General features: G+C 45.7%; 1 protein-coding gene across 5 annotated transcripts in view; it reads left to right on the top strand.

The window, feature by feature from the left end:
- Nucleotides 1-27,904, top strand: part of CBFA2T2 (CBFA2/RUNX1 partner transcriptional co-repressor 2) — a 103,878-nt gene that overhangs the window by 33,948 nt on the left and 42,026 nt on the right. The window contains exon 1 of one of the 5 annotated variants that reach the window (XM_038369931.2): nucleotides 1,435-1,976. The exons of the other annotated variants lie outside the window; for them this stretch is intronic. The gene's annotated coding sequence lies outside the window, so the exon portion shown is untranslated. Of the gene's footprint in view, nucleotides 1-1,434; nucleotides 1,977-27,904 lie in introns of those variants that run through there. 5 annotated transcript variants of the gene reach the window in all.

Here is a 27,904-nt window from a genome sequence, read left to right as displayed (position 1 = left end):
AATTTCTGTATAAGTTCCAGTAGCCTGGGGCCTGTTCCTGAAAGTATTTATTATCATGCATAGTGCTCTCTGCTTGGAGTAGTCCCGTTGCACAATTGGCCCTTAGATATCATTGTGCTAGAATCATGCAGTAAAATTCTCAGGAAAGCTGAATAACTATCTACCATCCATCATCAGCCACCTCTGCCATTCTTGTGCCAAAGATCTTCAGAGAATCACATCTTAATCAGGATTTCCTCCTTTTTTAAGTCAGCATTTGGTCTTGGCAATGTTGGGCTTTACATGGTCATTAGGTGTTGGGAGTTTTGTTGAGTTTTTCTAGCTTTCAGACAAATAGATGGGAAACTTCAGTGTTGCCCACAGGATTTTTAAAAGGGCCATGTTACATGTTTGAACCTCAACAGCTCAAGGAAGTCCCCAGAGGCAGTGTGGTGGAGCGGTCACCTCTTTCCTCCTTCAAGGAGCTGAAGCAGTGTGGAACTCAAGCAGGGGCCCTTGTATGTGGAGCACTGGCTGTGGAAGTGAACTGTGCAACCCCTAGTTCCCAGCATCTGGCTCCATTTGTGAAGCACTGGTGCAATGTGGTCATTGTAGTTGCTGCCGGCTGAAGTGTCCAAGGTGTATGTTGGTGAGTGGCTACAGCAAAGTGAGAATCCTAGCAGAGGTGCTTACGTGTTGCAGAGTTACCATGTCTAAGGCTATGCTTATGCTTAACGGTAGACAGGCACAGCTGTACTGCAGTTATGAGTGGGGTTCCCTGTCACTGTAGTAAATCTACTCCCTGAGAGGCAATGGCTAGGTAAACAGAAGAATTCTTCCTTTGAACAAGTGCTGTCTACACTGGGGGGTTAGGTTAGTTTGGGGTGTGGATTTTTCACATCTCTGAGCAACGTAGCTGGGTCAATCTAATTTTCTAATGTAGACCAGCCCAAAATACTTTACGGAAACACTCCAAGTTGGTTGTGTCCAGTCGCTTTCTTCTATGAGCTTCCTCGGTGACTGCTAAAAAAAAATTTATCCCATGAATCCACTATACATATCATTAAACAATAAGGCATGTGTTTCTTTAACAGTTCACCTCCTCTGTGATTAGTATGTTACGTATTTAATCGCTCTTCCTCTGAGTTTTCCAACCCTGGTTTGAGATCCTTGCACCATCAGAATAGTATCTTCTTATTGCTTCTAATTGTTAACACATGCCAGCTTTGCAATTTTGCAAACTGGGACTGAAATTTGAAGGCAGTTTACATGAAAGATTTACGTGCACTAGGAAACCTTCAGAAAATTAATTTGTTTACCAAACAGCTTATCCAAATCCAGTTTTTAAAACTGAGTGCTAAAATTAAGGCTCTCTTCAGCACTACAGGCTGCCTAGGAGAGTAATTTACAACAGGCATTCTCTACAAACAAGAGCTGTGTAAGCATGAAGGCATAAAGGATTTTGGAAGAGTCAGTCCAGTTGAACGTCCAATAGTCTCATCCTTTGACGCTCCTCTTCACGGGGAGCTAGCATGGATTGTTGTAGCGCAGTATCAATGTTATTGTCAGCCATAAACAAATAATGGGTATTTAACAAGTTAATGTCAAAGTGGCTGAGAGTCACTGGTAGGTGTGTGCTTAGTGACATCAGCTGGCAAGGAGCCCTGGTAACAGAGAGAGAGAGAGAGAGAGAGAGAGAAAGAAGGGAGGGTGTGTGTCTATATCTGGGTATTCTGGCGAGGTAAAGAGCTGGTCTGTTTGGCTGGACCTTCCCATCTGGGATCCATCTGTGTTTCCCTGGGATCGGACAGGCGGCTCTAGTCAGTGAGAAATCGCAGATGTGAGAGAGCTGACACATGTCCAGCTAATGAAAGAAGGAAGGCTGGTCTGAGGCTGTGCTCAAAGATTAAAAGCAAAAAAAGAAGAGCATTTTATTTATGTCGAAGAAATTAGGTGAATTCTACAGCAGCTGGATTGTTGTAACCTGGATATTTCGGGTAAGCAATATTTTTAAATTTGATTTAAAAAAAATGTTAAGAGGTTTATCTGTGTTTTTTTTTTTTGTTTGTTTTTTGTTATGCTGTTTTGCTGTGTGCTAATTTTTAAGAGCAGAAAAATTCTTCTGTTCTGTGGATCAGTTGAACCTTGAGCTCAGATCGTGTGAGAGGGTGTATATCTGTGTATGTGAACCCTTACATATGCAGTGCTTTGCAATGTCGCCCTCCCCTCTCTAACCATCTCGTTTAGACTGCAGTGGTTCTGCTGGTAAAAACTTCAATAGATGAGCTGATTTGGTGCGTGGATTATGCAGCTAAAAAAATAGTAAACTATTTTTCTAAGGAGAACTGTGTTAGAGCTTTCTGTCCTTTACGTTGCGATAGAAGGGTTTGGTTTTCCTGGGTAGAAGGCTAGCATTGAGCATTTCCTTGTCTAATGGGAAATGGAAAAGTGGGAGGATTTTTTAATGTAATGTGTTTTTCGTTGTGGCAAGCTTTATTCTCAGTTTTTCAAAATAATATTTTATAAACTGAGATTTATAATATAGGAGTAAATTTATAAGGTTATGTCTCCTCCATCAGCTCCCAAATGTTCTTAATTTTAATGCTTCTCCCCCCCCCCACACACACACATTTTTTCTCTGCATTGTGCGTGAGAATGCTACCTTTTTGTCTTTATACTCTCAAAAGCAGCTATTGATGCTACCAACATTTAAATATCTCAGTTCAGTTTTGTGATGTAGTAATATCTCTCTTTGCTGTAAAATTTATATTGCAAGGCTACTGTACGTTGAATTCCATCTTTTTCTACTGGAATTCCCAATCTTGCATATACATCTTAAACCTGCTTTTTGTTTTTCTTTTTTTTTGTGAAGGTTCAGCAATTTTAAAAATGTTCCTCTGATTCCTCAGGGCATACTCCTGTAAAAATTATACCATTGAACACCATGTGAGCTATTGGCACTGGGGCTGAATGTTTGTGTATTCCACTAAAAATTATTGGCTCTCTTTTTCATCACTAAACTCCAGAGCTGCTGCATTTATAATCCATTGTGTTCCCCTTATGCTCATCCATGAAATGCTGCCCAGTTGCACCAAATATACCAGAATCCACACTAAAGTTCTAACGGCTAAAAGTGAGGGTGGGAAATCTTGCTGCAGAATCATAGATGGAAAATATTTGTTGGGTTATCTACTACATCTCCCTGCCAGTGCAGGACTATTCCCTATTGTACACTTACTAGTGCTTTGTCCAAGCTAGTTTTAAACCTGTCAAGTGTCAGGGCTTCCCTTGGGAGAAATGTTCCACAGCCTGATAGAGCTCGCTGGCAGCAAGTTTATCCTGCTGGTCAGGCTAAATGTCCCTATTCTTAGTCTCATTTCATTATTCTTACTTAGGCACTCTTACCATCTTAAATAATTCTTTCTCTTGAGTTTGCAAACATTCACTGGGTGTAGGCTGTTTCCGTATGCTTTGCAAGCCAACACCTTGGCTGATGAAAGTGACTAAACCTTGCTGTTTGTCTCTTGATTTCCAACACCTAGGAAGTAGCTGTGAAAGCATACTGGGCAATGCTGTGCAAATTAACATCCCAGAACATGCCAGAATGAAGGAAAAATGTCACAAACCATACAAGCATGTGCAAATTCCTAACAGTGAAGTTTCGTGTTAGGTTCTATTTGCATCAGTGTGTGTGCTATTTCTGGTATAGTTGGGTAGCTTCAGCTATGATGGTATTGAAGACCTGCAGAATTTGCCAGAGTTAATGCTGTTACTCATTGAAATGACTTTACTCCATTTAAGACTTGATCCTGCAGTCAAACTCCCAGATAAGTGATCAGGAGTTTTGCCCATGTTTGGACTGCACAATTGGGCTATTAGTCTTTATTTTAAACAACTAGCCTGCCAAATTCATGTTCGAGTTCTGCAGAAGACTGAGTCCTGAGGAAGAGAAGAAGAGATTAGAACAATACTGCAGGATGTTCAGGGAACATTTGGGGGAAAAAGTGCTTAGAACGGGTAACATCTAGCTATGGTTTTTTTTGTTTAACACCTCCAGAATTATATGGATAATCATTATAGATATATAGGAATGGGAGAAAGAAAAGGAGTACTTGTGGCACCTTAGAGACTAACAAATTTATTAGAGCATAAGCTTTCGTGAGCTACAGCTCACTTCATCGGATGCATCGATGAAGTGAGCTGTAGCTCACGAAAGCTTATGCTCTAATAAATTTGTTAGTCTCTAAGGTGCCACAAGTACTCCTTTACTTTTTGCGAATACAGACTAACACGGCTGCTACTCTGAAACCTGTCAGGAATGGGAGAGTGCATGGATAAAATAGGATTTTTTCAAATTATTTAGCTGTTCAAAAGAAGTGAAAGTTCATGACTTTGAATTAGTCCACTTAGGAGCTCGCATTCTGCCACCCTCAAGAAGAAGCATCACCTCATTATTTCCATAACTGCTAAGGACTAATTCTGCCACACTAGCTCACATTTAGTTAATTTGGAAGCAGTGGTGGTGTAGCCATGTTAGTCCCAGGATATTAGAGAGAAAAGGTCGGTGAGGTATAATATCTTTTAGTGGACCAACTTCTCTTGATGAGAGAGAGAAGCTTTTGATCTTACACACAGTCCTGTTGGAATCAATGGTAGCTCTGTTTTTTCTGAACACCTCTACACTGAAAGACATCAGCAAATTGGAGCTGAAATCGGAAAATGATGCAAAATTAAGGATCTTGAAGGGCTGATTTGAGGGAGAAGGTTAAGAGAACTAAGCATGTGTAGCATGATTGGATGATGACTAAGGGAAATATAACCAAAACCGAGTACTAGAAGGCTATAACCACAGAAAGGGAGAGGAATTGCTCAGAGTGGGCCAGTGGGGTATTGCTAAGAGTAAAAGATTAATTAGAGCACAGAGAATCTTAAATTGACTACAGAAATAAATTCTTAATCTGAGGAGTATTCCTAGACTGGAATAGTCTTCCTAGAGGAATGATGGAAGTACCATCATATGGGTCATTTAAAACTGGAAAATACAAATACAAGTGCAATTTTACTATGAATAGTGATTATGGAAAAGTGTTATCTGCTTGCTTCACATACCTGCTTGGTGTATTTGAATTGTGTCTGCTAATAGTGCTGAGGGCCTGATCCAGTGCCCATTGAAGTCGGTGAAAAACTCCCATCTATTTCAGTGGGTTTTAGATGGGGCTCTAATTTTACAGTGTCAGTTTTCATAGGCCTACAGCGCCATCATCACTGAGATTATGTCTACACTGCAATTAAAAACCTGTGCCAGCTGACTTGGGTTTGCGGGGCTCAGGCTGAGGGGGCTGTTTAATTGTGGCGTAGATGCTCAGGCTGGAGCACAGGCTCTAAGACCCTGTGAGGTGGGAGAGTCCCAGAACTCAGGCTGCAACTTGAGCCCAATTGTCTATACTGCAATTAAATAGCCCCTTAGCTTGAGCCCTGCGAGCCCGAGTCATCTGGCACTGGCCAGCTGCGGGTGTCTAATTGCAGTGTAGACATACCCTAAGAGAGATCTGGATTTGATTTCTTCTAGGGCTTCATCAACATAATTGTCTACCAAGTCCCAATTGGTTACACCTTTGCATAACCACTTGAAGGCAAAGGGGTTGCTCACATGTAATTGAAGGCATAATTTGGCCTGCAGAACTTTTTAGTCATGATGGTAATGCACAAGAAGGAAAGAACAGTGCTTTACTTCTGGATTCCAGGTTAAGTTTGCAAGGCTGGCAGTTCCAGATTCAGCGTTTTGTGTAAGTAATTGGGATTGTAAACATGGAAACTCCCAATGCCATGTTTAGTTACTCTTAGTAGAAAATACCATGGTTTACAACCCTGATTTGGTATGGGGAGGACTAAATGGCTTATTGGCTTTCCCATTTATAGTTTTTATGATTTGGAGAAAGAATCTCTAATTTGATTGGTACCCAGACACAGTTCCCATTATATTACTAGATTGCTGAATATAATGCAACAGAATATGAAGGGATTTCTGTGAAATGTGTGGAGGGAGATATTTGTTAAAAGGCTTATGGGCAGCATTAGATAACATTGTGTTTTTAAATTTGAACTGAAGAGAGAGTCACTTAGTGTCACCTACTCTTTTTTTACATGCTAGAAGAGCTGACTTTTCCATCCTCTCTCTGAATTAGATGGTAAACCTTCCTTGACCAAACTTAATGTCTAGCTAACATTTACATACTCCATTGTTTTTCAGAGATTAGGTATAAAATTGTGTTCTAACAAAAATTTGACAGTGGTCATTGGGAAAGCCATGTTGTACCCTTCACAAAGGCTAATTAGACTTTACTTCTGAGATGTTCTTTTACTTATTTCACTTTTACAAAGATTTGGAGGTGGCTCCTGAAGTGAATCAGAAAATACCCATATTTCTGCTTACATTTGATAACAGGGGCCTTGAAGTACAAGGAAGTGAAGGTCTTGTACTTAAAGTATGGAACTAGGAGTCGGACTTGGGTTCCATTCTTGGATCTGCTAGAGATTTTCTGCGTGACCAGGGGCGTCTAATTTCTTTGTGCCTCAGTTGCATAGACTCTAAGGCCAGACAGAAGCATTGTGAACTTCTAGTCTGACCCGTATACACAGGCTGTAGACTTTTCCCCCCATAAACTGGATTTCCACATGTGTAAAACTGTCATCATCCGCTCAGTATTAAGAGTCTTAACTCATTGTATTCTTATAGCACTTTACAAACCAAGTAATTAACATTATTCTTAACAGCTTTGGGCAGTGGCACTTTAAAACCTACCCTGAGTTTTTAAAACAAGGCTTAATGAGTTTCATTGTCCCGAGTCCCCTGCTCAGAGGCAGCATTTCCTCCTTTCTTGGTTGTGGCAGTGTCCCTAATGCAATTCATGATCAGGTTGGTGGACTTTCGGATAGAAGAACATTGTTAGTGGCTGGAACTTTTAAACGTCCACTGTTACTTTTCAGTGCCATGAAAGCTGCATGACAAAAAGCCAAAAATCTATCAGTTGGCCCACAGATCAGATGACTTTCTTCCAGTCTGACCATGGAACTTAAATAGCCATCCAGGTATTGACAGCTGTCTGTTATTTAACTAAATCTAAATGAGGAGGGAAAGGAAGTGTGCAGAGAATGCTGCTGCTTTGAAAGAACTCAAACCTGTTGCTGTGCTGCAAGCTGTGAATGTTTAAAGACCTCGTATTACTTACCATGCTGGAGGAGCGGGAAGGGAGGATGGGGGGGAGGTTATTGTGAGGGTAACAGATGTGCCCTATGCTGTTGACGCGTGCCAGCTCTGTTCCTTTGCTCTTAACACCAGGTGCAGCTATTGTTCTGGCTGGTCTCTATTCATCCAGCCTCGTCTGTTACTCTGCTTTTTCTAGCTCATTGTTTCTGAAGAAAATTAGCATTAAAAACCCATCCGAAACCCCCATGTCCCTCAACTGCAGGTGACTGTTATTGGCTCCAGCTGCCACCCTTGCGCTTGATTACTTCCATATGGGGTTGTGGTAAGAAGTAATATCCACTTACTGATTTCCCTTCCCCCCACCCCCCCTGCACTTTATTACTCACAAAGAACAATACCCTGAAATCTATTAGACCCCCCAATAGGCTCCACGTTCTACTCAGTATTAGGATGGTGACTAACATTTTACAAGTGAAGCTAATTATCTCTCCCCCCTCCCCCAAATTCTCTTCCTTCCTCCCTCTCCTCCCTTGTAAAAGTGAAATAACCAAGGACTGACGGGCAGTAAATTAAATCTTTGAAATATCCAGAGATGAGGCGTCTTGCTAACAGGAAAATTCTGCTATTTTTTGGATGATCTTTAATGGAAACTATTTAGCCATCATCTTTTATATCCTGTTGTGCCATACCTATGAACCAGATGAGCAAATCACAGTTCAGTGAACCACAAGAGAATAGATGCTGCTATTTTTACAAGTTGATTATTAACTTCATAAGTTTAGACAGACGAAGGGAGGGGCAGTGGAGACGCTTATTTAAAAAATGTGGATGATATAGTTGCTAGGAGCAGAGCACTCCTCGTTTTTTAATATTAATATAACACATCTCAAGAATGGTGTGTTTTGATTTTGTTTTAAATCTAAACCATTTAAAGTGTGTTTTTACTGTAAAAATAACACTTTGGAGCTCCCGGTTTCTCCTTGTGACTCCAGATTAAATGTGCTTAGATTATAAAGGGGTAAAACACATTTCTGTCAGCACTGCACCTCAGCCTAGGATCTGAAATCAAATGGCATTCTTTCGGGCTTGTGCATCATCATCACCCGCAAAAAACCTTTCTCTATTACACCTGGACAGCCCTGTTATGCAACTATCCCATTTATTATGATACTTGAACCAGATGAGAATCAAACTCTCTCACGTTTCCTCCCATAGCTGTGTTGACCTTGCAGAATTAATAGGAATCAAACCAAAAACTTTTGTTGTCACTAAAGTCAGCCAGTAAAACTGCGAGGGAGCAGATGTATGGAATAAAAGGGTAATTTTTTTGGTTTACGTTGTCCCTTTTTAGAGTAGAACTGAACCTTGAAAGGCATTAAGGAAACTCGAGCAGTGTCAAAAAGAAAAGGAGTACTTGTGGCACCTTAGAGACTAACAAATTTATTAGAGCATAAGCTTTCGTGAGCTACAGCTCACTTCATCGGATGCAAGTGAGCTGTAGCTCACGAAAGCTTATGCTCTAATAAATTTGTTAGTCTCTAAGGTGCCACAAGTACTCCTTTTCTTTTTGCGAATACAGACTAACACGGCTGCTACTCTGAAACCTGTCATTATGTAGAGCAGCGTCAGTACAGATAACCATGGCCAGTGCTATAATTCCATGTGGGACAAAGCAACTTTTATACTTAGAACAAGGATTAGGAAACTACTTTCATAGAGAACTGGATGAAAGGATAATGCAAGATTTCCAATGTACTTATAGTAGTTTTCCAGATGGAAATAAATCCACTTGAACTGTGGCATTGTAATTCACTGGGTTCTGAAGAGGTTACTTTTGTGTGACCAACTAATTTCAGTTGCCCTGTTCTCCAGAGCACTGAGTGGTGGAGCTGTCACATACACGCCCCTGCACCTTGGGTAGCAGACTGCTGTGGGAAAGATTGACACCAGTCATTGAATGGCTCAAACACGGATGCACTTTCCATGTAGTGCTGACTGAAGGAGAAAGCCTATTGGGCTCATGTAAACCCCAGCCATTATATGTTATGAGACCAATTTTCAAAAGAGCTTGTCTAAATCACATATACAAATCTTGCATTTTCACACACACAGTGGCACTTAGCTGCCACTTAACCTGTGTGCACCAAAATGCTTGTTATGCCATTTAGTTGACCACTTATGAAAATTGGGCAATTTGTATATTGAACACGTATTCTGCCTCTGTATTAAGGTAACAGAGTGGGCTAGTGGTTAACAGCTGACTGGGAGCTGGGACTCCTGTATTCTATTCCTGGCTCTGCCACTGACTTGCTTATGACTTTGGGAAAACTGTCAAGTGGTGTATTTACCTATTCTATAAAATGCTGATAAGACTTCTCTACCTCATAGGGGTGTTGGGATTCCTGGTTTTATTCCCCAGTGGTGTCCAGCAGCCTAAACAACTGGATGGAGGTCAGACCTTTGTGGTGCAGGGGCTAGAGATTGCCCCTCAGGAGAATTAACCAGCATTCTCTGCCTCCAAAGAAGCCCAAGCAGCAGATTCGAGTCTTTCAACCAGTTTTCCTTTATTTTATTTTTTTAAGATAAATTAACTTTATCCTCAGCTTGGCCCCCTACCAAATTCTGACAGTGGAACTAAATTCAGTGGGAGCTGAGCTTTCTGGGGCACTGTGGCTGTTGTTTCCCTCCCCTGCCTCCTTGTCAGAATGGGCAAAATGGTGAAGCAAGGGAAGAGGGCTGGGCAGGGTTGAGATGGAACAGCTCTGGCATGCAGGGGCTGCAGCAGGTAGTTATCTCTGTGGTGCTTTATGAGAAAGAGGTCCAACCCCACAGTTGGTGTTCAGGCCAGACAAGTTTCTAGCTGTAGGAGCAGCCACCCAGCTCAGACACTTTTCTGCTCCCCAGCTCTTCTCAAGAGATTTAGCAGTATAACAGCAAGCAGCAGTGGTGCCTTTGGCAGGTCAGGAGTTCGTGCAGCCAACACCTCAGTTCCCAGCAGCAGCTGCAGTGGGGGAGGGTTGCAAAGCAGTTCTCCACTGGGGCCTCTGCTTTCTCTAGTGGGCTTTGCAGAGGGGCAGCCTCGTGGCATCAACTCTCCCTTTAGGGTTTCAAGTCTCCTGCCAGGGGCAAGTGGGCTGCTCCAGCCCTTCCACCTTAGTTTAAATTCTAGGCCCCTCTCTCCGTTACAGTCAACTACACATTCCCCAGGAGGTAATGAAGAAGCGCGCACTCTCTCGGGTGGCAGCAATGCATGGGTGCTGGGGGTGCTGCACCTCCCCTCCCCCCCGGGCTTGAAGTGGTTTCCATTATGTACAAAGTTTACAGATTGGTTCAATGGCTCTCAGCATCCCCACTATACAAATTGTTCCAGCACCCCTGCAGCAATGTATGTGACATCCTACCCCACAAGCCCTTATTTTCAGCTATTGCAACTTGCTATCACTCCTCAGCCTTCCCCTGCAGTGGATACCTGTGGGTCTCTGTCAGAGCACTTAAATATTCACATATGGGAGGAAACTAGCCAGCCTTCTCTGGTTTCCACTAGAACAAATGGCCTCCAAGACTGAACTGATTGCCTTAGAGCCCCTAAAATGCTTGTCTAAAGTGAAACTCCTCTGTTTGAATCAATGATGCACTCATTGGTAAAGAGAAACTGGAAGTCAAGGAGGGCTCCCATTAACACAAATCAAAAGAATCCAAACATTGTTCTGAGAAAGGTCATAGAGCTTCATAACCTTCCATCTTCTCCTCTCAAGAAATAGGAAAGCTGTCCAGATCTGATCAGGAGGAGGGAGCTCTGAATAGACTATACCCCTTGCCCCCATTTGTTTGAGGCGAGGTTCAACAAGTTCCTGCCTATGTTTGGGATCCAGCCTCCATGGGCAGAGGATCCAGAACAGAGTAGTAGGGCTGGCCAAGTCACCAGAGTGCTTTCTTTCCAAATCCAAGGAGATTTGCATTCCCCTCAGTCAGTTGCTGGATGATCTTATCAAAGCAGTAGGATAATGTCCAGGTAAGGTAAAGGGGCTAGATAGACTGTTCTTTTTGATTAAAAAAATGAGAGAATTAGTTACTACTGCAGCATCTGCCTTCAGAATTCTATCTGTGATCAATGCTACAGTGATCCCTATGGAAGGGGTGATTTCTGCCCAAGGAACCAACAGCTAAGAGAATAGAATCATCTGATGAAATTGAGGCCTCAGAGTCGGTCTTTAAGACATTTATCACTCGTACCGGCTTCTCGAGGGCCATTCTAGCATCGGCAGATGAGCTGAGAAGTACAGTTCCTTAAAAGGATAGGAAATGGACCATGAGCTTCCAGAAGATATCTCTGACAGCTTTGTTTGTCGCAGATTCTTCCTTGGATTCATTTGAGATTTGCAAAAAGAAAAGGAGTACTTGTGGCACCTTAGAGACTAACAAATTTATTGGAGCATAAGCTTTCGTGAGCTACAGCTCACTTCATCGGATGCATTTTTTTTTTCTTTTTGTGAATACAGACTAACACGGCTGCTACTCTGAAACCTGTCATTTGAGATTTGCTGTCTAATCCATGGCCTCAAAAATTGTACGATGAAGATGTCTGTCTCTGAAAGATAGGAATGCAGTCCGAGCATTTCAGTGCTGTACACAATTGGTTTTGCATTTACGATAGGGCAGCTTCTTTAGAGTTTGACAGTAGTAGATGCTTTGCAAGGGAAGATCCGATCTGTGTAGATAAATTGGAGATGAGAAAACGTGTCGGAAACATGTAAGGCTAGTAAAATGGCCTTTCAGAATATCCCCAGTGGCTTTCTTCAGACTTGCATTAAACCTACAAAGTCAAATCCCAAATTTAAGGGGTTTCTTCTCCCCAATTAAATGATCAGACCATATGGTGTTTACTGAAAGTGCCTGTAATATGGAAGGAGCCTACCTACAGTATCACTCTTTCAAAAGAAGCTGCTTTACCTAATGTCACTGTCCTGAAACCCGCAGGTTCTTCTCAGCAGCAGATGAGCTGGGGATTATTCCAGTGACCTTTTCCCTGCTGTTGGTATAACCTTCTGATTCTGCTGCTGTGATGCTGCTTAATCTTATATGCATTTAGCAATCTCCCCTGTCTTTCACCAATATAACTAAGGTGTCTTTTTTTTTCTTTTCCCCCCCTCACAGGGACCCTACCCAGGTCATTGTCTTTCACTCCCCTATAAAAAATAACTGGTTTAAGGTCCTTGGGATGAGAAGGTTGGAGCAGCATCTTTGTTTTCTAAAAATTACTAATTCCTGTCATTAATAAAATAGATCACCTCTTCAGGGGGAAGTGTGCGGATCAGGAAATAGTAACACCCTGACTTTTTTTTTTTTTAAATGTATTGTATTGTAAAAAGCTGTTATCAAAGACTTCACATGGAAAGAATTTTCACAACTTCTGAAAAGAGATTAATTAGTAATGTAGGGGAAGGAGGAAGGCAATCAGGCAACTGTTTTGCTACGTGAACTTTGCATTTAAGGGAATGGAAAAGTGGCAAAGTAATCCCTAAATCAGCACGAGGCACAAAGGACTGAAAGTGTCCAGAATTGGGGCAGTGGCCTTGATGTCCATTTATGAGTTGGTCCCTGGCCTAGAAAATTAACTTGTTGGGCTTGAATGTAGCTTGTAATGAGTTCTCACTTGTCTTGCCAGTATATAAACTAATAATACTGTGACACCTTACTCGAGTCTGTTTCGTGTAAAATCACAGCACATGGCATAGTTATCAGAGATTGAGCTAATATGATTCTTTCCTCCTCCCCTCTGGCCCCCCTCCCTCCCACTCCCACAGTTTGTGCTCCAGCATCAAAGCTTCTAGAATCAAAATCCATGCTTAGTCACCAAAAAGGTGCCACATCAATGTGCTTAATACTTAATGTGTAGTATGCATGAAATGTGGTTCCTCTCTGAAGAGTGTTGCTGAAAATAGCATCAGGAGGGCACTGTGTTATCTCAATAGTTTCTAGAGAAAGTGTTCTCAGTTGGCAAGATTCGCAAGTATAGTCTGGGGGTATGTCTTCACAACCAATGTTAAAGCGCTGCCGTGTAGTCTCACGAGGGGAGTAGCTATCAATGCTGGGAGCCCAGCTACCAGCGCTGGTGCATTGTCTACACTGCTACTTTATAGCGCTGAAACATGCATCACTCAGGGGTGTGTGTTTTCACACCCTTGAGTGAGAAAGTTTCAGCGCTGTATAGTGGCAGTGTAAACAAGGCCTAAGTTTTGAGAGTTGAGCTGGGTTATCTCCACTTTGCACACAATCACCAGTAATAAAGCTGCTGCTGCGGGTTAAATGATCTCTTCAATGACACCCAAGCAAGCCCGTTGTCTTCTAATTTATGCCCTCAATGGCACTTGTGCAGTCCCTTCAGTAAGTTTGCACAGATGTAACTCATTGGAATATAATAATTTTGTTGATAGGCACAAGAAGGAACAGAATCTGTGGCTTGTTCAGTCTGAGCTGGGATGGGTCTTTGTGTAAAAGGAGTAAAATCAAGTAGTTAGAATCCGTTCAAGTTCCTTTTGAAAAGTAATACCTTAAGCCAATGTCAAGTGTGTTGCAAGAAAGAAACTAAACTTGAAGGGGTACCCCCCACAGAGGTGGCTGTGTTTTAGTGGAGATGGATTGAGTGAAGTAATGCCTGTTTGCATGGCTTGTAATTCTGTACCACACTTAGACTCAAGTCTTTTAAAATACACATACTACACAAAAAACAAAATCTAAAGAATGTTACCTTCAAATGTAACCCCACTGTGAATATCAAGAGAACTCTCCATCTCTATCCAAAGTACCAGCAGTCAGCATAATTCATGAGCTTATTAATCTATTTTTCTTTAGGGTCTCTTTCTTGTCCTTTTAGTTACTATCTCATGTGCAAATCTAATTTGTGTAATGGCCTGGTGAATGTAATTGAAAGGCACTCTGCACTTACTTGATTGTGGAAAGTCTCACTCTGATCACACACAGATCGGATTCTGCCTCTGCTGAGAGGAAATCTATAGCCACTGCTGCGCTGTGGCTGGAGAAGGAAATGTCATTTGAAACTCACTTGGCTTTTACTTTTTTTAAAACACACTTTCTGATTCCGATGTCTCTAATGCTAAAGCTGGAACCTTCCTTTGCTGGACCTTGGGCGCTGGTCAGGGCTGGTGTATTTAAGTGCATAACACCATTCCAGTGACTTGTGAGGTGGAATGGCATCTGTTAATTATGCTACATTGTAGACGAGGCACTTCCAGTTTTTAAAAACAAATGCAGTGACCAATGCTATTCATTGTGTTGGCAAACTATATTCATGAAGCTACCATAGCAGCTTAACATGCGTTAAAATACTCTAAACCAGATTCTCTGGGCTGCCAAGTTCACTTTGCATCACTTACACAGCACTAAATGAACTTAAAGCATCCAGTGGCTGCCCCTGGATAATTCCCTCCCATCTAGGAATATTAGGTAGGCAGCAATTATGAGGCCCAGAGAGTGCAAGGCACTCTCTCCAAAGAGAAGTAACATGAATTATGACTAGATTAGTCTACCTTGGATATATGGGTAAATTGACAGGGTAGCAAGTGTGGGGCTAAGAAAAGTAGCACAAATGGAATGTGATTAATGGTTACAACAGCAAAGCCACAATTGGTTATGATGTGAGGGACACTAATATGCCTCTTAGATGGTGCTGGATTTTGATGCCTTGACCTTATAGGAAATTGTGGATACTAGAGGTAGGAAAGACCTACTACCCCATCACTAGAGCTAGATCCATCAGGGTCATGACTGACAGTGTGGCTTGCATGTTCTATATCAATTGGCAGGAAAGACTGAGACCCTCCTTTCTTTCTGCATTGAAGTGATAAGGTTATGGAACTGGTGCATAAAACATTGCATAGGAGCAATGTATCTTCCAGGCAGACAAACTGTTTTACTGCCAATGCTCTCAGCAGGTATTTTCTCCAAGACTACAGAAGTGGACCTCTTTGCATCAGCTACAAACTAAAAAGGCCAACAATTTCGTTCAAGGGGCGGTTTAGGTCCCAGTTCACCTTCCTACTCCCTTGGACCGGGAAGCTGTTTTATGCTTTTTCCCCCAAAGCCTTTGATCCTCAGAGTGTTGAACAAAATCAGCCAGGAGCAGAATCATTCTCATAACCCCAACGTGGTCGAGGCAAGCGTGGTTTCCTTATCTGTTGCACTTAGCTCTTTGTCCACCGATAAATCTTCCAGTCACTTCTCAAATCCTCTCTCAGGATGCCGGTTAATTGGTACATCCCAATTTAAGTGTTCTTTTCCTCAAGGTGTGGCTCCTCGATGGTTTGCAGGTCTACAGTCTTCCTATTCTGCAGACTTATTCTTAAATAGTAGGAAAGTTTCTACTAGAAATACTTACTTTTAGAAGTGAAGAAGATTTAGTCACTGGTGTGAACTCCAAGACACTGTCCCACAGTCTGCCCCACTTCAGCTCATTCTGGAATATCTGTTGCAGCTAAAGAAAATATGGCTGTCACTTAATTCTCTCAAGATTCCTCTGGCAGCCGTAACAGCATTTCATACCACTGTTGAGGGGTTCTCCCTGTTTGATGTAACTGCTAGGTTCATGAAAGTCCTGGAAAATTTCTTTCCACCAGTGCAAGTCCCTACCCCTGTTTGGGACCTTAATGTGGTTCTTAAAAGTCTCATGAAAACTCCCTTTGAACTGATAGTGACCTGCTCTTTATTGAATTTATCTGTGAACAACAGCCTTCCTAGTGGCTATTAGCTCAGCCTGCAGAGTCAGAGAGATTGGCATTTAAATGGTGGACCCTTGTTTCCATTTTTTACAAGGATAAGGTTTCCCTTTATCTGCATCCCTGGTTCCTTTCTAAAGTGTCTTCTAAGTTTCATCTGAATCTGATCATTTACCTGGTAGTTTTCTTTCAGAAACTACCAAGTCCAGCATGTAGACTGCACTCCATACTCTAGATGTCAGAAGGGTGTTATCTTTCTGTCTACATAGGATTAAATAATTTCATAAATCCCCTACACGGTTTGTTCCATCTGCAGACAGATCAGAAGGCTCTGCTATTTCTACCCAGAGGTTATCAAAATGGATTTCTGGATCTATTGTAGCTTGTTACAGTGCGGTCAACATCCCCTGCTGCTGACGTGTCAGCTCGCTCTGTGAGATCACAGTGTACACCTGTGGCTCTACTTAAAAAATGCCCCTGATGCTGAGATTTGCAGAGCTGCTACATGGCCTTCGGTATGTGCCTTCTCCAGACACTAACCTTTAGACGATGATGCCTCCAGATCGGATGCGGCAATTGGCAATGCAGTTCTTTCCTCTGTAATGGACTCAACTCTGAAGCTCCCCCCCTCCTGATGGGGACACCCTGACGTGGAGCACCAATAGGGTGCTACTTGAAGAAGAAAGAGAGGTTACTCACTCTGTGCAGTAACTAGTTCTTCGAGAGGTGTGTCACTATGGGTCCTCCATTACTCACCCTCCTTCCCCTCTGCTTTTGGAGTTTCCTTCTGAGACTCAGCAGTGGAGACGGAACTGATGGCAGTTCAACTGTGCAGCCTGATATAGTGGCAGCATGGGGCATGAGGATATCAATGGTGCATGCATGGGCTGAACAGACACTGCTAATGAAAATCTGCTATTGAAAGTGCATGTGGGGGGTGTGGCTGGGAGGGGTTGCATGTTCCTGAAATGGAATACCCATCAGGATGCATTTCGAAGAACTACAATTACTGCACTGGGTGAATAACCTCCTTTTTTCCTGGACTTCATCCTACATTCAGGGAAATAGGATTGCCTGTTGGACTCTGCCTTCTGTTTTGAGAAAACTTCAATATAAATTTTCATTCCTGGGGACAATTCATATGGTGGTTTGTTCATTTTGTCCTGGTCATTCTTTTGTTGTTAATTCTCTTTTGTGTTAGTGGTGTGACTCTGCTGGTTCTTGTTTGGCAAACCTGATCTTGGCTTGTACCTGTTTTTTTCATCCAAGCCAGCAGTTATGACTTATCAGTTCCTGGACTGTCAGTGCTCTGATTTAATGAAACCTGACCTGTTCAGTGCTTCTGTGCTTGTTATCTGAGAGTTTTGATAATAGTGTACTTCTGGGGTGGCACACTTGGTTCCAGCTTACTAGTAGGCATCCTCTAGATGGTCCTATATTTATTCATCTTCTGTGTTTAGGTAACTAACTGATTTTTCTTGTCAATGCTCCCAGCTCCTCTTTTTATTTAATTATTAATGATTAAGACAGTGTTATTCACCACGCTGTTTAGTAATTATTCATGACACTTGGGCTGTTGATGGGGACATTTTCCAGCCGTACATTTGACACTATTTTATCTGCAGTCTGTTTGCTACTTGTTCCTGGGTTACCTGTTTTGGTGATTGACACTCATTGGATACACTTGTGTCTTTTGTCACCAGATCTGTTAGGACCCATCCCTCATAACCTTGTTTGTCCTCGGGGATCTGTGCACTCAGACATCTTCCTTGTTGGAGATAATCCAGACTTGCCTGAGGTCTGGCTGCTTTTCAGCAATTTTTTCAGCTTAGTTGATAATGACTGCTTGGGTTCTACCTAGCAGCAGGGATTTTAAAATTTTTGTTTGAATACTCTAATTTCTAATATCCTTTCCACGTTTTCTACTGACGTTAAAGTTTCTTCTTTCAATCCTTTAGGTGGTTTGCTAGAGGGCTTATATGATGAATTTGCTGCATCTGCTCTTAAAGAGGAAATATTTTCTTTTCTAATAATTCTCAGGTTGTTTTCCTCTTGTCTTATATTTTTTACCTTCTTTCGTTTCCAAGGATGATTGTGTCTATTGCTGAGATCAGACAATAACACTCTGCAGTATGTAAAACCATACATGCAGCTCTAATTTGTCTTTCGTCCAACCTGGATGGTTCAAGGACTAAGAATTTGGCCACAGCTGGGAGATGGAAAAATCTAGCTATGGCAAAATGGATGTGCTGCTGGCAGGCTAGGAAGAATCACCTGAAGGCTATGATATGGGGGTCAAGAGTGCCTGGTTTCATTACTAATGGGGTTTTTATCCACTTTTTGTGAAGGAAGTTTGTAGTTTGGATTTGCTTTTGAACTCTTGAGCTACTCCTGGATTCTCTTGGGGGCATCGGGGCCAAAAAAGTCTCTTTGTATCTGGTATGAGAGTTTCTCTCAGATGTGGACCTTACCACAATTATCCACACCTTGGTGACCTCTAGACTGTTATTGCAAAATGCTTTGCTTGGGGCCACCTGGAAGGCGCAGCTTGTGCAGAACTATGACTCGCTGTATCAGCAGCTGGGAGTACCTCATGGCTGTGCCAGCTCCTGTGCCTGTTGAGTGAAATTCAGAGTTATATATAAAGCCCTACGTGGGTACTGGCTGCCTGAGAATCATCTCTATGTGACATGAACACAGCTGAGATCAGATGGGGCTTTTAAGGTAAGGGCGCGTAGAGTTGAATGGTCTAGAAGTGCAGGACATTCTTAGGGGAGAACCCCCGATGATCTGGCAAATCATCTGAATACCTCAAAATGCTTTATAAACATTGAAGAATTGGGCCTCTTTCATGCACATACCTGAGCTAGATACTTTATTAACTCCGTTTCACAGATGAGGAAACAGGTGTGGTGACTTGCCCAAAGTCACACAGCAGGTCTGCAAGGCAATGTTGGGGCCAGGCGTAGGAGCCAGATGTTCTGACTTCCAGCCATATCTTCTGCTGTCACTGGCTTCATTTTACACTTAATTTCTGAGAACAGTAAAAGTTCTTGAAAGGAAAATTTGCAATGCTTTCTGAGGCATATGCACAAGCCCCAGGGTCACTAACTGTACCACACATGCATTATGGGGAACAGTGGGTCTAGAATGGCCTTCCTCCTTCAATTTAGAAATAGGTTCCTCTTGTGGGGCCACACCCCTCAGGTTCACAGGCCGTCTGGTGCTCAAGTTTCTTTGCAGAGTTGTCTGCAGTCCAGGCGGGATCATCCTTCCAGTGCTACAGGGTTGAGCAAAGCCTGGTCCTGCTAAAGCTGGCTTGTGCAGCTTCTCTCTCTCCGGGTTCCCCTCAGCAGCTCCTCTCTGCAACTCCTCACTCCAAGAAAGATGCCATGGAGAGACATCCTTTCCCCTCCTTGACCTTACTCCATCCCTGCCTGGGGCCCTCTGGTGCAGACAGGCAGATTACATGAGGGAAACTCCCTAGATACTTCTGCTCCCTGATGTGTACAGATACCATCCAGAGGTTGGGATGAGGCAACAATCAGAGGGAAACCCAGGCTGCATAACTATTTGTGCTGTTAAATAAACCACAGTGGCCCTGGAGCAAAGAGCTAATGTTCTCTGTTCTGAACTGGAGCAGCATCTGCTGGCGTGGGGCTTTGTCTCTATAGTCTATATCAGCTCTTATAAAACTAGAGTTGAGAAAGGACACTGTGGCTGGAAAAATTCCCTCCATTCCTCACAGCTTCTTTTTCCTGCCACATTCAAGAACTAGGGAATAAAACAATGGCTGACGAACATGAATGGTGAGCAACTCAGTAGTCTGATAGCTAAGAACACCCCATCATAAAGTTCTGCAGCCACCAGGGGAGCAGGCTTCGAGTCAAGCACTACAGAAAGAAGTCCACGGTGCCAGGTGGAAATTGGTTTGACAAATGTGTGAGTTTTATACTCTCTGCAGAGCCAGTTAGGGCTGGGGTTAGCTGGGTATTTGTAAAAGACATTTTGCTTCCATGGAAAAATCCAGGAAGAGGTTGACCTGCAGATGTTCGTCCTTGCTTTTAGCTGCAGCTCTGTACAGAGGAGAGTGGGTGCGTCTTTGGTAAGTATTGATGCAGCGTTGTGGCAGTGATTGCATTGTGCAGTGGTGAATTCTCTTCAACTCAGTCGATTATAAACATAATGAATGCACCACAAGGTCACTATTCCCGGTGTCACAGAAATGCTTTTCAAAGCCTCCCATCACTGAACTAGTCAGATAAAGAATGACAAAAAAAATCTGAAAGGTGGATGAGACTGGGAAGAAAGTGTTTCAGACTGGGTTAAATGGAGCCCAATTTGGTGCTCATTTGGGATTTTTAAGGGGTTTTGTTTGTTTTCAATTGCGCCACTTGTTACACTTTGGTTTGTTACCTTTTAAAAATATCTCCACAGCTTAAGTCTCTTGCATGATAAACTGCAGAAAAGCAGTGCAAAAATCAGTGTCCTTCAGGAATATTCCCCATTAAACATATTTTAGCCGTTTAGACTTGAAAGCTGACCTACTCTAAGCATGTAGCCTCACCAGGAATGCCCACTAGCTTCTAAATATTGTTTTATTGCAAACGTGCTAGTGTGATTAAGAAACTAAAAGGAAACATCATTACCATGGCCCCAGTCCTGCAACATGATTCACTAGCAGCAACCTCTGCAACTGCCCAGAGTCCCACTGACTTTAGTGGACTCCCCATAGGCACACAGGTCTGCACCAGCAGGCCCTGATCCTCCTTTGCAATCTTTGTTTTGATCTTTACTATGAGCCTGATCCAAAGCCCACTGAAGTCAATGGAAAAAATCCCAACTGCACTCTGCTTTGGATGAGGCCCTTTTCCTGACTTTTAAGAACACCACATGTTCGCGGCTGCTTCAGAGCTAATTGGGACTAGACCTGCAGGATGAAATGCTGTTCCCAACACTGCGCTGGCAACTTTACTGTTGTTGCTACAGCAATAAAGAAGTTAACAGAATGGAGCTTGCCCTTCATCACGGAAGCGGGAGAGAGGTGAGGATGTTTATTAAAAGGGAAAAGATCAGACTTCAAGATGTCAAGCTTTTAACAGGAATGAAAGAATGCTAAATAAAAATAAACACCAGATACTCTCCCCAAAAACCATTGCAAAGGTAGAAAACGCTGCGAAAAAGCTAGAGTTTTTCACCAAAGCCATGATCTACTACAGAAAACTACCTTTAGAGAAACTAAAGTTATTGCTTTATACACTGCTTTAACTGCAAGCAGGGCAAAAAAATCTCCCACAGAAATAGTCATTCTTAAGGAAGCAGTAAACAGCTGCATGTCCTTCCACCTAACCTTTGGCTTTTTGATACGACAAATGTAATGTCCTTACTGGCACCTCAGCAAATCCTTACATTAATTTTGTTTAAATTCAGCTCTTATGAAGTTGTGATGACTGGAAATTTGAAAAAAAGTCAGACGTGGCTTCTGAATCTGTCATTTTTAAAAACAATTTGTCATGCTCCTGAGCTCTTCCCTCATTAGTCTTACAAACAAACAAGCAAGATAATAGTATGCAGTTTAACAGGTGATATTCTCTGGAAAAGGCACTCAAGATAAAAGCTGGTTAAAGCTAGTGAGCAACTTACCATTTTTTTTGGTTTCAGAAACTCAGTTACTAAATAGAAAACAGAAAAGGAGTACTTGTGGCACCTTAGAGACTAACAAATTTATTAGAGCATAAGCTTTCGTGAGCTACAGCTCACTTCAAGTTCTTCGAGGGATTGCTCATGTGTGTTTCACAATAGGTGTGCGTGTTCGCCACATGCACCAGTGCCAGAAGTTTTTCCCCTAGCAGTATCTGTAGGGGGGGAGCACCCCCCCCCGGACTCCTGGAGTGGTGCCTGCCTGGCGCGGTATAAGGGGATCTGCGCACTTCCCGCACCCTCAGTTCCTTTTTGCCCGCCAGTGAAGGTGTGTCGGAACTACTCTGCTCCAGCTTTGCTGTAGCTCGATCCCCAGTCCTGTTAGTTCATTCTTTGTTAGTAACTGTAGTTAGTTAGCTGTTTAGTTAGTTGAGTTAGTCAGCGAGCCCAGGCCGGGGCATACCCCGCACCCAAGGTTTAGGTTGTGCGGCTCCTGTAGGCGTTCTATGCCAAGAAGTGACCCGCATGCAGTGTTTGCGCTGTTTGGGAGAAACCCATATCAGCGAAAGGTGCAAGATTTGCAAGTCATTTAAGCCTCGGACCAAAAGAGAAAGGGACATTAGGCATTGACCCCGACTCCAGCATGCCACTCCAAACTGGTACCTGGCACCGCGGCGTTGGTACGCAGCGACCCTCTGATGCCATCGACCAGTTGGCACTACTCCCCGTTCACGGGGCATATCAAGAGGGCCAGGAAGACTCCCTCTTTGCAGCAGCACCGAGGGAAATCTGGGACAGAGGCTAACCAATGTCGGGCGATCCTCGCTTCTCACTGGGTTCCAGGCCTCCAACTCACATTGAGCGGAGTAGCTTGGCCCCTTCGGAACAGGCGTCTCTGGATGTTCGGATACCTTCCATGCCTGAAGCCTTCCAGGCAGCCTGGGACGTTATGTCTATGCTGGTGCTAGGAGCGCCACCGATGTTGGCCCCACTCTCCAGAGGCAATCCGCTGCTGGGATTTCTGCAGTCGTCTCTGGCTTGGTCTAGGGAACGTTCCCAACACTGTTCATCGCCCAGCGACCGCTCGGGACAGAGTCCAGGTGGATCACCCTCGACGCTGACCAGACTGTCTGGCTGGGTTCCGTCCAGCTGGGACTCTCGGCACTGCTCATCCTCAAGGAGCGATTATCGACGGGACCGCACAGGCACTGCCAACGTTCCTCATCTTGGAGGGGGTACCGCAGCTGGTCATGGCATGGTTGTTGACGCCGTTCCCGCTCAGAGTCTCCGCCAAGACACTGCAGCCCCAGGCGTCAATCGCCAGCATCTTGCCGTCACGTGTCCGCCCGTCGAGGTCGTTCGCAAAGTATTGCTACCGTTGGTACTGGTCCTCCACGTCGAGATCGCGGTCCCGTGGTTGACGTCGATCCCGGCACCGCTGCTCCTTCCCATCCAGAGGCAGCAGCAGATCATATGCCAGCCCGGCCTCCATTCATAGCCATCCTTTGATGGGCCAGGCCAGCCTGGCCCCGCCGAACAGCTGGCCCCGCCGGTTGCACAGCAGGTGCAGTGGCACCAAGCGTCGTGGCCGGCCCAATGGTACCAGTGGGCTCCGTGGCCTCCGGCGCAGCCCCTGGTCGGGGCTCGCTTGGTGGCCGGAGCTTCAAAAGCACCATCGGCCTCCCTCTCCAGACACGAAACGAAGGAGTCGGTGGGACGTGCATCCTCTGCACCGTTCCTGGAGACCGATCAGGTGGTGGACCCTCTGGTGCCGGCCGATACCCAGAGCACCGCACCAGCTCCTCGCCCCGCCCGGAGGAGGCGATTGCAGCCCTGCCCCCCTCCGCCCCGCAGGACGACTTCAGGGATCATCAAGAACTCTTAAAGAGAGTGGCAGCAAGCCTCCACCTCCAGGCAGAAGAGATGGAGGAGCCCTCAGACTCCCTGTTTAACGTGCTGTCCTTGTTGGCACCGGGTAGGGTGGCCTTGCCTCTCCATGAAGGGGTGGCTAAAATTTCAAATGCCCTGTGACAGACACCAGCCTCGTTGGCCCCTATCTCTAAGAAGGCAGAACACAAGTACTTTGTACCCACCAAGGGGCATGAGGACTTGTATACCCACCTGGCGCCCAACTCCCTGATGGTCGAGTCGGTCAACACAGGGAATGGCAGGGTCAACCAGCCCCAATCCCAAAGAATAAAGACTCTGAGACTGGACTCTTTCGGAAGGAAAATGTATTGGTGTTAGAGCTTCCAGTTGCCAGTGGCAAATCATCAGGCTCTCCTGGGCCGGTATGAATTCAATCTGTGGGGCTCCCTGCACAAGTTTAAGAACTCCCTCCAGAAGCACAATAGAAAGGAGTTCAAGGTGCTAGTGGAGGAGAGAGCAGCAGCTGCTAGGGCGTCACTGCAGGTAGCATTGGATGCTGCGGGTACGGCCGCACAATCCATGGCTTCCGTGGTGTCCATGAGACGGGCGTCATGGCTCCTGCTCTGTGGGCTTTCCAGCGAGGCACAGTCCTCCATGCAGGATCTCCCGTTTGATGGGAAAGCTCTGTTTGTGGAGGAGACAGATATAAGGCTGCACGGCATGTAAGACTCCTGCACGACCCTCTACGCTCTGGGCCTACATGTACCGACTCCGGCAAGACCTAAATTCAAGCTGCAGCAGACTCCCACCCAGGCAGCCCTCCCAAAGTATGAGGCCGCCCACAAGAAACAGCGGGACTATAAGAGATGCCCTCAGAAGCAGTCTTGGCCGGCCCCCCAGCCTGGTTCCTCTAAGGGCAAGCAGGCAGGGAAAAGGTGCTTTTGATGGGCCGCTCGGGGCACCCTGCGAGTCCTCACCAGGGATCCACCCTCAATAAAGCTCCTCTTCTCCAACCGGTTGTGTGCTTTCCTTCTGGAATGGTCGCGGCTAACCTTGGACTGATGGGTCCTCAACACCAGCTCCCAGGGTTACACCCTCCAGTTTACTTCCTCCCCAGCCCAACCACTCCCTGCCCCCATCCCTATTGGGGGACCCTTCGCACGAGGCTCTGCTTGAGCAGGAGGTGGGGCAGCTCCTAGGACTAGGAGCAGTAGAGGCGGTGCCCGAGGAGTTCATGGGTAAGGGGTATTACTCCCGATACTTCCTTATCCCGAAGGCCAAAGGGGGGCTCAGACCCATCCTGGACCTGCGAGGTCTGAACCAGTACATGGTGAAACTCAAGTTCCGCATGGTTTCCCTGGCCTCCATCATCCCCTCCCTGGATGCCGAGGACTGGTATGCTGCCTTCAATCTGCAAGTCACGTACTTCCACATCCACATACTCGAGGGGCACAGGCTCTTTCTCCATTTCAAGGTGGGACAGAATCACTACCAATTCACCATCCTCCCATTTGGTCTGTCCACTTTCCCCAAGGTGTTTACGAAATGCATGATGATAGTAGCGGCCTACCTCAGACAGCGGTGGGGGGTCCAGATTTTTCCCTATCTGGACAATTGGCTTGTCAAGGGCACCTCCCGGTCACAGGTGAGGGATCACGTGGCGCTCCTACTGTCCACGTGCACCGCCTTGGGGCTGATCGTAAACAGCACCAAATCCACGTTAGTCCCGGTCCAACGCATAGAGTTTATCGGGACACTCCTGGACGCAGCGTCAGCTGCAGCCTCTCTCCCGCCAGACAGATTTGAGACCCTGAAAGGTCTCATCGACTCAGTTTCAAAGTTCCCGGTGACAACAGCCAGGGTTTGCCTGAAGCTCTTGGGTCACGTGTCAGCATGCACGTAAGTGGTCCATCACAGCAGATTCAGGATGAGGCCCCTCTAACTCTGGTTGGCCTTGAAGTTCTCCCAGGCAATGGACAGGATGGACAAGGTCTTCACCGTGCCGGACTCTGTGATCACCTCCCTATGGTGGTGGTCCACCCCAAACAACATGCTCCAAGGGGTCCCGTTCAGGGACAGGGCCCCGTTGTTGGAGCTGGCGTCGGACGCGTCGGAGAGCCCATGTGGGGAACTTTCAGACCGAAGGCCTGTGGTTGGCCCAAGACCTGACCCTACATATAAACATCAAAAAACTCAGAGCGGTGCAGCTGGCGTGTATGGCCTTCTGCTCGCACCTGGAGGGCAAGGTAGTCAGGGTCCTCATGGACAACGTGGCCCCAATGTTCTATATCAGGCAAGGTGGGGCCCAATCCTCTGCCGCAAAGCCCTCGGGCTGTGGGACTTCTGTATAGCCCACGACATCCACTGAAGGCCTTCTACCTACCGGATGCCCGGAATGAGAGAGCAGATCGCTTGAGCAGGGACTTTTCCTCGCAACACGAGTGATCCCTCCATCCGGAAGTGGCCTACCGGCTCTTCCGAAGGTGGGGAACTCCCCAGGTGGACCTATTCATGACTCGGCAGAGCTAGCAATGTCCCCAGTTCTGCTCTGGGGGGGCCTAGGGAGGGACGCTATCTCTGATGCCTTTATCCTGTCCTGATCAAGCCGGCTTCTCTACGCCTTTCCCCTGTTCCCTCTAATCAGCAGGGTCCTGGAGAAGATAAAGACGGACAGGGCTCAGGCCATCCTGATTGCCCCGGCGTGGCCCAGGCAAGATTGGTACGGGACCCTCACGGACCTGGTGGTAGCTCTGCCGTGGCCGTTGCTGCTCCGCCCGGAACTGCTCTCTCAGGACCAGGGCCGCCTCCTCCATCCCAACCTAGCAGCTCTTTACCTCACGGCGTAGCTGCTCAGTGGTTAGGCAGAGAGGAGAGGACATGCTCAGAACATGTTCAGCGCGTCCTCCTTGAAAGTAGACACCCTCCACTCGCCGTACTTATTTGGCAAAGTGGTCCCATTTTTCTAGATTGGCAGTGGACCACGGTGTCTCTCCCGTGACCGCCCCAATCCAGCTTATTCTTGACTACCTCCTCCACCTGAGAGCCCAGGGCCAGGCGTCTTCATCAGTCAGGGTACACCTGGCAGCCATATCGGCCTTCCATCCACTAGTGCAGGGGCACACTGTATTTTCCCATGCTATGACTGGTCAGTTTCTCAAGGGGTTCGACCATCTTTTCCCATATTCTAGACCCCGCCGGTCCCGCAGTGGGACTTGAACCTGGTGTTGGCTCATCTCACGGGGCCCTCTTTTGAACCACTGGCCACACGCTCTTGGTTTCACCTCTCGTGGAAGGTGGTCTTCCTGGTTGCAGTCATGTCGGCCGGGCAAGTCTTGGAGCTCAGGGCCCTGACCTCCGAGCCGCCGTACAAGTTTTTTCATAAAGATAAGGTCCCGCTCCTCCCACACCCCGCATTCCTCCCGAAGGTGGTCTCTGCTTACCACATGGGTCAGGACATTTTTCCACTGGTCCTCTGCTCCAAGCCCTGGGCGTCCAGTGAGGAGCGCCATCTCCACATGCTCGATGTGTGACGGGCTCTGGCTTTCTACCTCGAGCGGACCAAGCTGTTCAGAAAGTCCTCGCAACTGTTCGTCGCCTCAGCCAAGCGCATGAGGGGCCAGCCGATTTCCACTCAGCGGCTTTCCAGTCGGATCACTTCGTGCATCCGTACCTGTTATGAGCTGGCGGGTGTTCCCCCGCCACCCATTGTGAGGGCACACTCGACTTGGGCGCAGGCCTCATCGGCTGCCTTCGTGGCCCATGTCCCCATTCAGGACATCTGTAGGGCCACCACGTGGTCTTCAGTTCACACGTTAACCTCGCGCTATGCAATCGTCTCCCTAACCAGGGATGATGCCAGGTTCAGCAGGGCTGTCCTCCGTCCTGGGAACTTGTGAACTCCTACCCACCTCCAACAGATATAGCTTGGAATCACCAACTGTGGAATACACATGAGCAATCACTCGAAGAAGAAAAGACAGTTATTTTTTCCATAACTGGTGTTCTTCGAGATGTGTTGCTCATGTCTATTCCACATCCCACCCTCCTTCCCCTCTGTCGGAGTTGTCTGGCAAGAAGGAACTGAGAGTGGGGGGAGCCCACAGCTCCCCTTATACCGGGCCAGGCAGGTGCCACTCCAGGGGTTGCAGGATCGCCCCCCGACGTGTACTGCTAGGGAAAAACTTCCGGTGCTGGTGCACGTGGCGAGCACGCACACCTATTGTGGCATAGACATGAGCAACACATCTTGAAGAACACCAGTTACGGAAAAGGTAACTGTCCTTCTTTTTTAAATTAGTACCTCCAAAACCAGAGAATAACTCCAGGGTACTAGGAGCCTGAACGGTTGTGACTTACTCAGGACCACACAGAGCCAGCAGGTTTCCCATTGAAATCAAGGGGACTACTCATGTGCTTAAGTACCTTGCTGAAATGGGGCCTAAATGAACAGATTTTGTCCACATTACATAGTATTTAA

This window comes from Dermochelys coriacea, chromosome 13 (genome assembly GCF_009764565.3).
Source record: "Dermochelys coriacea isolate rDerCor1 chromosome 13, rDerCor1.pri.v4, whole genome shotgun sequence".
Classification (NCBI taxonomy): domain Eukaryota; kingdom Metazoa; phylum Chordata; order Testudines; family Dermochelyidae; genus Dermochelys; species Dermochelys coriacea.
This window is presented reverse-complemented; position numbering and strand designations above follow the sequence as displayed.